This window comes from Schistocerca gregaria, chromosome X (assembly GCF_023897955.1).
Source record: "Schistocerca gregaria isolate iqSchGreg1 chromosome X, iqSchGreg1.2, whole genome shotgun sequence".
Taxonomy (NCBI): domain Eukaryota; kingdom Metazoa; phylum Arthropoda; class Insecta; order Orthoptera; family Acrididae; genus Schistocerca; species Schistocerca gregaria.
The window spans coordinates 206,738,450-206,748,937 of record NC_064931.1 but is presented as its reverse complement, the minus strand read 5'-3'; positions in this window follow the sequence as shown (position 1 = coordinate 206,748,937).

Sequence of the window (10,488 nt, the reverse complement as noted above, 5' to 3'; positions counted from 1 at the left end):
TCTGGCGCTGTTGTTAGATCGGTAACTGCTGCTACAGTAACAGTTTATCAAGATTTGAGTTTAAACGTGTTGCTATAGTCGGGGCACGAGCGAAGGGACACAGCATCTCCGACGTAACGATGAAGTGGGGATCTTCCCGTACGACGAGTGAACCGTGAATATCAGGAATCCGGTAAAACATTAAATCTCCGACATCGCTGCGGCAGGAAAAAGGTCCTGTAAGAATGTCACCAACGATGACTGAAGAGAATCGTTCAGCATGACAGAAGTGAAACCCTTCAGCAAACTGCTGCAGATTCCAATGCTGGGCCATAAATAAGTATCAGGGAGTGAACCATTCAACAAAACATTATAGATATGGGCTTTTGGAGCCGAAGGCCCTGTCGTGTGCCCTTGGTGACTGCATGACACAGAGCTTCACGCCTCGCCTGGGCTATTGATGACATCTGGCTTGGTAGGATGTGTCTCTTTTTAAACTGTATCGAGCGACTGGAGGTGTACGGGTATGGAGACAACATCATGAGTCCATGGACCCTACCTGTCAGCAGGGGATTTTTCAAACTGATGGAGGTCATGTGACATGTACACAAGCATTCTGTCTGATCAGCTGCATTCATTCATGACCATTGTGGATTCCGACGGACTTGAGCAATTCCAGCAGGACAATGCGACACCCCACACGTCCGGAATTGCTGCAGAGTGGCTCTAGGAACACTCTTCTGATCTTAAACACTTCCGCTGGCCACCAAACGTCCCAGACATGAGCATTATTGAGCATATCTGGGATGCCTTGCAATGCGCTGTTCAGAAGACATCTCCACCTCCTCGTACTTTTACGGATTTATGTACAACCCTGCAGAATTCCCTGCACACTACTTCAGACATTGGGCAAGTCCATACCACGCCGTGTTGCTGCACTTCTGCGTGGTCGCGGAGGCCCTACACGATATTAGGCAGGTGTACCTGTTTCTTTGGCTCTTCAGTGTACGTTTCTCTGTGCGACAGGTCGTTTTAATGTTAAACATCGATTTTACGTGTGACAGTAGTAATAATATTACAGAAGAGTTATACGTTATAAGTGTACTGCATCAGAGCTGGCAATGATTCAAATCACTGTTTATGATGCCAAGTCATTTTGTACTAAATTCGACTGGAAAAGTAATGAAACTATTTATGATGCCATGGTCACTTATTGTTCACGAATTTGGCATTTCCACGAAAGAAATTTTACTGTACTGTTCCACAAAGTGTATATCTGTAAACATTTTTGCCTTTTTCGCAGATGTGCGATCTCTAATGACGGGTCCACACCCTATCTTCGCTAATTCTGGTCTCACCTTTCGTGTTTATTCAGCTTAACTCAGTCCTGTTCTTTCTCCTCCGGCCAACCAGAAGCTAGGAAGAGCCACCCTTCCTTATCGCATGAAGAAACTTGTCTGTCTCCATAGCATCAAATCTACCAGTTGGAGACAACGTAATGTTATAGTAATAGTAGTAGAGGGGTTTTTTGGGCGCACGACAGCAAGATCTTCAGCGCCCGTTCAGAAACATAGTGAGACGGGTGTTAAGAAAAATCCCAGTACAGGAATATAAAACGGAACATAAAACACGGGTAACAATCGTTGAAAAATATGTGCTCACCCACACCGAAGCGTGGGATGAAGCAGGGTGTCAGCAGTAAAACATGGACAACACAGGAAGAAAATGATAGAGGGAGCTAAAACAATGTAGCAGATGGAAGTGGCTGGCTGACCACAAGGAAAAAAGGGGAGGAGTCAGCCACTACAATACACTAAAACCTCCAGCCAAATAGTTTAGGCCAGAGTCCAGACACATCACAAAACCTAAAAACCCGAGACACACACGTCTCGTCATTAGCTAAAACAGAAGGCAGATCCCCATCAACTTGTGCTACTGCCCTTGCATCACGGTATAAAATGCAGTCTGTTAAAATGTGCCGGAAAGAGATGTGCACACCACAAGCATCACAAAACGGAGGATCCTCCCGCCGTAATAAAAAGCTATGTGTGAGAGGACGTTGCCCAATCCAAAGACGCGTGAGGGCCACCTCTTCCCGCCTGAGCAACCGACAGGAGGAACGCCACGGCCGAGTGGTTGACTTTACCGACCGCAGTTTATTGGCCGTCACCGCCAGCCATTCGTCCTCCCGCAACTCCATGCACTTCCTGTGGAGTGCAGCGACGACTGACTGCAAGGGAATAGGACACTGGACCACATGCTGCTCTCTGCAGGTCTCCTTGGCAGCCCGATCGGCCTGTTCATTGCCCCATATGCCGACATTACCCGGCACCCAGCAAAAGGATACCTCTTTACCCCGCCGTTGGAGCAAGTACAGTTGGTCATATATCAGCTGGACCATCTCCTCAGTCGGGTACAGGTTCTGCAGTGATTGTAAGGCACTAAGAGAATCAGAGCAGAGAAGAAATTGATCGCCCCGAACACGATTCATCTGCTCCAGTGCCTTCAGGATTGCGTGGAGCTCCGCTGCGGAAACGGTATATTCAGCAGGGAGGCGAATCCAGGTAACTTGATCAGGGAACACTACAGAACACCCAAGGAAATTCTCCTGTTTGGAACCATGAGTGTAAACGACAGTGAAACCGTGATGTACATCTAAAATGTTAAAAAACAGAGATTGGAATGTAAAATCTGGTGTGCTATCTTTCTGAAAATTAGTCAAGTCTAAAATAAGTTTGGGTCTCCGGAGGAGGCAAGGAGGAGATCTGCCCCAACCGCGACGTAAAACATGAAGACCAGCCATAGACATCGCAGCGAGGCAATCCTGTGCGCGAATCCCACAGGGCTGCGTGGCACGTTGCCCGTTATGAAATAACCATGCCAGAGGAGGCTGAGCAACGGTATGGTATGCAGGTGTGTATGGGGTGGACAAAGTTTTATACGCCTGGCGTACTGTAAGTAGCCGTCGCCGCATATGAAATGGCGGTTCACCAGCCTCTGTACAGAGGCTTGGTATGGGGCTAGTTCGGAATGTTCCAGTGGCCAACCGAAGCCCTTCATGGTGCACAACGTCCAACATCTTTAAGTAAGAAGGCCTCACAGACTCATACACCGTGCACCCATAATCGAGGCGAGATCGCACAAACGCCCTGTAAAACTGGAGCAGACAAGTCCTGTCAGCTCCCATGTACTGTGGCTAAGACATTTTAAAATACTTAAAGCCTGAAGCGACCGCCGTTTCAGGTCTTTAAGATGAGGTAACCACGTAAGCTTCGAGTCAAAAATGAGCTCCAGAAATCTCACTGTGTCTTTAAAAGTAAGAATAGTGTCCCTCATCCTCAACTGAGGAAAGGTTAAAATCGAACGAAAACGGTTAAAAAGAGCACATACAGACTTCTCGGTGGAAAACTTAAAACCACTCTTCTGCGCCCAGTCATCTAAACGTCTAATAGTAAGTTGCAACTGACGCGTTGTTGTTGCAAGGCTTGAAGACGAGCAAAACAAAGAGAAATCATCCACAAACAAGGAACACTGGACAGGACTTTTCACTATGGACGTAATGCTATTAATACTGATGGTAAAGAGTCACACTTAAAACGTTACCCTGAGGAACACCGTTCTCCTGCTCAAAGCGATCAGACAGGACGTCACCAATTCGGTATCTAAAATATCGTGGCGAGAGGAAAGTCTGAATAAAAAGAGGAAGAGAACCACGAAAACCCCATTCGTAAAGTTGCTCCAGGATGAGACGCCTCCAAGTGGTATCGTAGGTCTTCTCGATGTCGAAAAATACACCTAGAAGGTGATGACGGCCTAGGAAAGCTTGTTGTACAGCCGCCTCCAAGAGGGCAAGGTTATCGAAGGTGGAACGAAACCTCCTGAACCCACACTGAAAGCGACTAAAGAGTTGCCGGGATTCTAACATCCAGACAAGGAGGCGGTTGACCATCCGCTCCAAGGTCTTCCCCATGCAACTAGTGAGGGCAACACTACGATAGCTACTCGGGCTCCTGCGGCCTTTCCCAGGTTTAAAAAAAAAAGAATTAAAACTGCCTCACGCCACGCGTCAGGAAAGTGACCTGACGCCCAAATGGCATTAAAAAGTGCGAGGAGGATTTCTTTGTTGCGCATTGTGAGGTGCCATAGCATACTGTAATGGATCCTGTCGTGACCAGGGGATGTGTCACGAGCTCCAGACAATGCAGAATCCAGCTCCCACATAGAAAATTGGCAGTTGTAAACTTCATGAGAGGTGGACTGGAAGTCCAGACTACACCTGTCAGAAACGGCTCTATGGCGCTGGAAGCCTGGATCCTGACTGGTTGTTGCAGTAACTGTGGCAAAATACGCTGCCATAGTCGGGGCAATGTCTCGCGGATCCGTGTGGAGAGTGCCGCTATTCATTACAGCAGCTATGGGACACCTCCCTCCTCTGCCAGAAATTCTCCTGATGGTCTCCCACACACTGGAACTTTTGGTGGAATGATTAATGGTGTTCAGGAAATGTTGCCATGACCTCTTCTTGCTCTCACGAATAATGCGGCGACATCTTGCCCTCGACACCCGAAAGGCTGCAACATTCTCAGCAGTAGGCCGACACTTGAACCAACGCAGAGCTGCACGGCTGGTCCTGATTGCAGAGCGGCATTCGGCACTCTACCAAGGCACAGGTGGCCTCTTCCGGTGGCCTCTGGACTGTGGAATGGATGCTGCAGCGGCGTGGTGGACCGTTTTGGTAATATGATCCACCCACACCTCAATATTCGCACAGTGTTCGAATTGGGCCAACTGGCTATAAAGTGTCCACTCAGCTCCACTGAGCACCCATCGAGGTGGTCGCTTTTCGGGGCCCACGCCATCTGGCAGGTGAACCCAAATTGGGAAATGATCACTGCCGTGCAAGTCAGCAACTACTTCCCAGTGAGCACCGGTGGCAAGAGCTGGAGAGCAAGCGAGAGATCAATGGCAGAGAACGACCCAGTCGCTGTGCAGAAATGAGTACTCTGTCCTGCATTGAGCAAGTAGGCACAGGATGACAGGAGAAGCCTCTCAATTGCTCTACCCCTGGGGCAGGTAAGTGCAGAGCCCCAAAGCACATTTTGGGCATTAAAATCACCACAAATAATGAATGGCTGGGGGAGCTGTGTAAGAAGGTCGGTGAGGGCAACTTCATCAAGTGCGTCATGTGGGGGGAAAGTAAAGTGAACAGACAGTCAATGGATGACGCACGTGCACTGACACAGCGATGGCCTGTAAAGTCGTCGTAAGCGAGAGAGGCGAGGAGTTGTAGTCTGTCCTGACGAGGATACCTACGCCTCCTCTAGCTCTCTCTCCACGCAGGTCGTCCTTTTTGTGGAGTGTGTAGCCTCGTAGCTCAGGGGAGTAAGAGGGATGGAAATAAGTCTCCTGGAGACAGAGACACAGTGGTCTACCCTGAGAGAGTAGACGAAGTTCCTCCACATGCGTCCTGAACCCTTTCAAGTTCCACTGAAGTATGGGAGCCATCTATGAGGGGGGCAGCACCTTCAGCCTGCCTCTCCGACGGGGCGGGGAGACCGCAGCAGGTGGAGGGGTAGGCGTGGGGCGAGATGATTTCTCCACACATACATCGGATTCCATCAACTCTGGGGAAGAGTCAGATAAAGCCTCATGTAAAACAACATCCGCATGGTCAGACGGTTTACCACGGGATTCGACTCGGTGTTGTTGCTGTACGGGAGCTTTCTGCGGTTTGGTGGGCTTTGGGGGAGCCGATGTGGCAGTGGTAACGGCCATACTGGGCCTCGGAACCGCCTCAGCTGTTGGAGCCGCCAGAGGCTGGCCCAAGTTCACCACTGTACCCTTGTCTGCCGTTCGACTAGGGGCTACCGGCTCTGAAACACTGGCCGCATTGCAAGTGCACTGACAGCTGCAGGTATTAGCACCAATACTCACCACCTCTGTCTGCGTTGAGGCATCGGCTTTTGGAGAAGGCTTTTGAACCAGGGATGCAAAAGCTGTAGCAAATGTTGGAGGTTGCATCGACTTATAGACCTTCTTGGCCTCACCATATGGGATACGCTGTGTTGTTTTTATTTCCTGAACTTTGCGTTCCTCTAAAAATATTCGGCAGTCCCTACTTCAAACAGGGTGGTTTCCATAGCAATTGATACATCTGGCTGGAGACGAGCAACCAACTCCTTCATGAGCAGCCTTACCACAGTTGCCACAAGTCGCTTCGCCTTTAAGCATAATGTGGTATGCCCAAAACGCTGGCATTTAAAACAGCGCATTGGGGACGGGAAATAAGGCCGCATACTAAGGCGAAGGAAGCAAGCTTTAATATGTTCTGGAAGTTTCGTGCTACTGAAGGTCAGAATAAAGGAGTCGGATTTCACAAGATTGCCATCAACCCTCTTCATGATATGTTGGACATCAACGATACCTTCCGGAGCCCACTCACATTGCAGTTCGTCTTTGGGAATGTCGACTAGATCCCTGCATGTCACAACACGTTTGCTATAATTCAAGGTGCTGTGCAGTTCAGTGTCTATGACATACTCCCCAAGGCACTTGGCAGCTTGGAGGTTAGTTGCTTGCTGGGAAGTGGAAGTTTCCACGAGCAAGGTCCCATTACGCAAATGCTTCACTGATTTTAAGGAGCCACAGATGCCCTCCAAACCCTTTTGTATATAGAAGGGCTAAACCTTCTCAAAACTACCCTCCTTCCGTTTGACAATGAGAAACACATTCTGATTACCAGAATGCATTCTGTTACTAAAGACTTGACTGGTCAAAGATGTGCTGCAGTCAGGGGGACTGAGCGCGCGAGCCCTCTTCAGAGACTGGGTGTTAGAACCTTCCAGCGGGCCAACCTTTCCACTGGGAGGAGGAAAAGAGGATTTCGAAGGATCCATCTCGGTCCCACGAGCAGCTAGGGAACTAGAAGTCGCTGGCTGCGGGGGTCTCGCAGTTCTAGGCGCTCCGTCCGGAGCCGCGCGACTGTTACGGTCGCAGGTTCGAATCCTGCCTCGGGCATGGATGTGTGTGATGTCCTTAGGTTAATTAGGTTTAAGTAGTTCTAAGTTCTAGGGGACTGATGACCACAGATGTTAAGTCCCATAGTGCTCAGAGCCATTTGAACCATTTGAACTAGAAGTCCACCTAGACAGAGCACCACGTGCCTAGGTAAGCCTTATGCAACTGGGGTGCGGCAGGTGCCCCAGAGGTTGCCCGCTTGCGACTGTTCAACCCCAACAGCCATGCATCTTATAGGCGCGTAGCACACCGTAAGATTGAGGTTTTTTTTTTATAGAGGTTTACCTTCCTCGCAATCCAGGCGGTCAAGCCAAGATTACCATTCCCCGCAGCACACAACATTCCACCGCCGCACCATACGGTGGTCGCTGAAGCATGTCCGGGGGTTACGGTGACAGGAGACTGGCGGCGCTGACCAGTCCCCAGCTCAGGAACCCCGGGGTCGCCAAGCTCATACTCAGCAAATGAATGCTGAGCCCCTGGGGCATAATGTTATGTAACCTTATGAGACAATACCATGTGTCTCAGCACACTGCAAGATTATTACCTTCGGTTAAATGAAAGCTTTACGTCACTGTTTGTAACACAGTCATTCGTTTGGTCTGGATAGCATGTCACCTGTAAGAACATAATTGTTGCGGAAGTTGTGTCAAGCTTATGAAACTCCCAACCTTCAAGTGTTTTCCGATTTTTTTCTCCGTAGATAAAGTTTTTTCCTGGTTTTTTTCTCATCTAGGTGTTCTTCGCGAGAGTACCCAAAAAACACTGTATGAGTCGTTCATCAGCGGCACCCTAGTTCGTTACGCACTAGTTTAGTTAAATGCCTTGTGTTTGTTCGTATTATATGTACCACTGCATCCGACTGGACCATTTTAATCGATAATGGGTAATAACTCAGGATTGAGATAAAATACAGCAAATATTTCAGATTAAAGTTGTAGGTGGCAAAGAGGGCCACGCATTGGAACAGATGCCTGTGTCGTTGAAAATGGTTTCAAGGTGATTTAGAGGTTAAGGTGACTTTTAAAATGGGAACCATAATATTTGATTTCAGATTTGAAAACAGCGTCAAATTTTACGAATGAAATGATACATTATTAAAGATCATTGCAAGGTTCAACGAAGCTCAAATAAGCAAAAATATTTTTAGTTCTAGTGGGGAATAGCTCTGAATAGAGGAGCAACAGCAAAATACAATATTAGATACAAATTGGAAGGGGCATAAGGCTTCACATATCATTACCAATTATCATGGCCTTAAAGGTGATTATTGACGTTCATTCGAAGATTGAGGTTTGTTTCATGGAAACATCTATTTGTGACGTGAGATTTGGAAAGATCGAAGAGAGAATTGAACTTTAAGTTTGAATTTAGGTATTTACCGGCAAAAATAGGTACATCACAATGTATAAACGTTATTTTGACATTTTCAAGACTGAACAAATATTAATAAAACGTAGATCATTGATTTACTACTCGTTAAGTGATTCTCCTCGCCTTTCATTCGTCAGGGTGCTTGATTTAAAGAGTTCCCCTGCCTTTCGATATTTTTACCTGGAAATTATCCAGTGAGTATGTGCTGAAAGTGACCACCATTTGCTTCAATGCACAATTTAACCCGCCTTAAGAAATGTATGAGAATGGAAAGCAGGACATCTTGTGGAATGGTTGCACAGCTCACAGCTCTCCAGACATGTCCCATCATGTTTTCCATTGTTGTTAGCTGCTACTCGTAACAAATACTTTTAAAATATCCACAAAGTTAGAGGTCAGAGGAAGTTATATTGGGAAAACAATCGGGCCATGGAATGGGCCCATCTCGTCCAGTCCATTGATGTGGATATTGTTCATTCCAAAAGTCCTTATGTTCCACATTAACGTGGCGGTGCATCATACAATTGCATCCACACTCTGTCTGGTTTCTACGTTAACATCTTCAAGTATTCCCCATTATGGATTAAAATGTTACACACACACGTATAATAGTCCATTGATAGTGACCGGGCCAAATATCTCACGAAATAAGCATCAAATGACAAAACTACAAAGAACGAAACTCGTCTAGCTTGAAGGGCGAAACCAGATGGCGCTATGGTTGGCCCGCTAGATAGCGCTGCCATAGGTCAAACGGACATCAACTGCGTTTTTTAAAAATAGGAACCCCCATTTTTGTTACATATTCGTGTAGAACGTAAAGAAATATGAATGTTTTGGTTGGGCCACTTTTTTCGTTTTGTGATAGATGGCGCTGTATAGTCACAAACGTGTAAGTACGTGGTGTCACGTAACATTGCGCCAGTGCGGACAGTATTTGTTTCGTGATACATTACCCATGTTAAAACGGACTGTTTGCTAATTGCGGAAAAGGTCGATATCGTGTTAATGTATGGGTATTGTGATCAAAATGCCCTACGGGCGTGTGCTATGTATGCTTCTCGGTATCCTGGACGACATCATCCAAGTGTCTGAACTGTTGGCCAGATAGTTACGTCATTTAAGGAAACAGGAAGTGTTCAACCACATGTGAAACGTCAACAACGACCTGCAACAAATAATGATGCCCAAGTAGGTGTTTTAGCTGCTATCGCGGCTGATCCGCACATCAGTAGCAGACAAATTGCGCGATCAGTAGCAGACAAATTGCGCGAGAATCGGGAATCTCAAAAACGTCGGTGTTGAGAATGCTATATCAACATCGATTGCACCCGTACCATATTTCTATGCACCAGGAATTGCATCGTGACGACTTTGAACGTCGTGTACAGTTCAATTGGTTCAATTCGCTCCGAGCACTATGGGACTTAACTTCTAAGGTCAACAGTCCCCTAGAACCCAACTAACCTAAGGATATCACACACTTCCATGCCCGAGGCAGGATTCGAACCTGCGACCGTAGCGGTCTTGCGGTTCCAGACTGTAGCGGCCACCCCAGCCGGTGTCGTGAACGGTTCTGCCACTGGGCACAAGAAAAGTTACGGGACGATGACAGGTTTTTTGCATGCGTTCTATTTGGCGACGAAGTGTCATTCACCAACAGCGCTAATGTAAACCGGCGTAATATACACAATTGGGCAACGGAGAATCCACACTACAAGTGGAACATCAGCGACCTTGGCGGGTTAATGTATGGTGCGGCACTATGGGAGGAAGGATAATTGGCCCCCATTTTATCGATGACAATCTAAATTTTGCAGTGTGTGCTGATTTCCTACGTAATGTTCTACCGATGTTACTACGAGATGTTTCACTGCATGACAGAATGGCGATGGAGTTCCAGCATGATGGATGTTCGGCATATAACGCGCGTGCAGTTGGAGCGGTATTTCATGACAGGTGGATTGGTCTTCGAAGCACCATACCATGGCCCGCACGTTCACAAGATCTGACGTCACCGGATTTCTTTCTGTGGTGAAAGTTGAAGGATATTAGCTATCGTGATCCACCGACAACGCCTGACAACATGTGTTAACGAACTGTCAATGCATGTGCGAA